Raw genomic sequence first — 2,202 nt, forward strand, 5'->3', positions numbered from 1 at the left:
GGCCGTTCCCAGTCCCCACATTCCAGATTCATCTGTCACCAGACCCACAGGAGGAGGCAGACTGGTTCCAGGAGGATGAGAGCCCTTGTTCTGACACCTGTGTCTGATTCCAAGGCCTACAGATCCACTCTGGACTACAGCAAACAAAGTCTGGGGATTTTCATTGACCTCCAAAAGAAAGAGGAGGCGCATGCCTGGCTGCAAGCAGAGATCTACTACATCCTGCGGCAGAGCGAGCTGGTGGACCTGTACATCCAGGTGAGCGGCAAGGGATGCAGGCGGGCCCCTGTGCTGTTCACTCTCTGTCCATCCATCCGTTCATCCTTCCCTCCATCCACCCATCATCTATCCATCCGTCCTTTCATCCATCCTTTTATAATCCATCTGTTCACCCATCTATCCATCCATTCACCTGTCCACCCACCCATGCATTCATCCTTCCATCATCTATCTGTTTACCTGTTCATCCTTCCATCCATTATCCATTCATCCATCTATCCATTCTTCCATCATCTTCCCATACACCTGTGGGTCCTTCCATCTATCCATCATCCATCTATCCTTTTATCATCCATCCATTCACCTGTTCATCCATCCATTCACCTGTTCATCCTTCCATCCATCCAACTGTTCATCCTTCTATCCATCATCCATCCAGCCATCATCCATCCCTCTGTCCATTCATCCAGTCATCATTCATCCATCCATTCACCTGTCCATCCTTCCATCCATCATCCATCCATCTGTCCATTCATCCATCCATCCACTTGTTCTTCCATCCATCCGTCCATTCATCCTTCCATCATTCATCTATTTACCTGTATATCCTTCCATCCATCCATCATTCATACATCCTTTTATCATCCATCCGTCCATTCGTCCTTCCATCATCCACCCATTCACCTGTTCAATCTTCCATCCATCCATGATCCATCCACCCATCCATTCATCTATCTGTCCATTTGTTTTCCCATACATTCATCTATGCACCATCTGTGCATCCATATGTACATACATCATCTACCCTCCACCCATCCATACATTATCTACCCACCCATACATACACACATCATTCCAACCACCCATCCATCCGTCCATCCACCCACCCATTCAAGCATTCATCTGTCCACACACCCATCCATCCGTCTATACATCTGCTCATCCATTCATCCATCGATCTACTCATTCCTAAGCCACTGCTGAGCACCTGTTGTGTACCTTTTCCCTCCCTCCAACTGGTTCCCTCACATCCTTCCCCAGTGGCCAGCATCTTCCTCCTGAGGGCAGAGGTGTGGCCCCTCACAGTGCCTAACACCTGCTGGTATACAGCACATGCTCAAAGAATGGGACCACTCAGTTAACACACAGAAGAACTTGCTCCAAGCGACACGTGGCACATCTCCTTACAAAATGAATCTATCATAGCGGCTGTTTTCAGAGGCTGTCCCAAATACAGTGTGATCTGGAACAAATTGTGAAGCCCACAACCCTGGTGAGGCTTTCGTTATTGAGCACCTGCTGTATACCGCTTTGAGCTGAGGAGAGGGAGCAAGAGCTCATGGCTAAGAGGGGACCAGGCCCACCCACACACACTGTTGATGTGCGGCCCTGAGCTGCGGCAGGGATGTGGCAACGCAGAAAGGAACCAGGGGATGGGCTCCCAGCAGTTTGGGGGCCACGGAGACTGAGTGCGGGGGGGTGGGCTAGGGCTAGCCCTGGTAGGATTTACAGGTGTCGGGCTCCTGGGCTGCAGCTGCTCAGTCACCTCCTGGCACTCGGGTGCATCAGTTCATTGTCCTCATGCCAGTGGTGGGGCAGCCCTAATGCACAGGTCTGAAACATGCTCAGGTGGACCTGCAGCGTGGGAGAGGAAGGAGGCTGGCATAGGTGGGTGTGGCCACCTCCCCAGGTGTGGGTCTTGAGGAAACTTCTGCTCCTTTCAGGTGGCACAGAATGTGGACCTGTACACAGGCGGCCCCAACCTGGGGCTGGAGCTGTTTGAGGCAGCTGGAGACATCTTCTTCAATGGGGCCTGAGGGCGGGAGAAAGCCGTGTCCTTCTACCGGGTGAGCTGGCCTGTGGGCTGATGTAGGTGGGCCTCAGGGTGGCACCAGGAGGGCCGAGGCACAGGTGTGGCAGGGCAGAGGCCTCCCACCTGGAGGCAGGGCCACCCATGCGCATGTTTAGTTTCCCAGTGGTCTC

At 52.6% G+C, this 2,202-nt stretch overlaps 1 pseudogene; it reads left to right on the top strand.

Annotated features, from left to right (window-relative positions):
* The window catches only part of LOC105522462, an 80,367-nt pseudogene that overhangs the window by 12,813 nt on the left and 65,352 nt on the right, over positions 1–2,202 (top strand).

Source organism: Colobus angolensis, unplaced genomic scaffold (assembly GCF_000951035.1).
Source record: "Colobus angolensis palliatus isolate OR3802 unplaced genomic scaffold, Cang.pa_1.0 Scaffold43, whole genome shotgun sequence".
Classification (NCBI taxonomy): Eukaryota; Metazoa; Chordata; class Mammalia; order Primates; family Cercopithecidae; genus Colobus; species Colobus angolensis.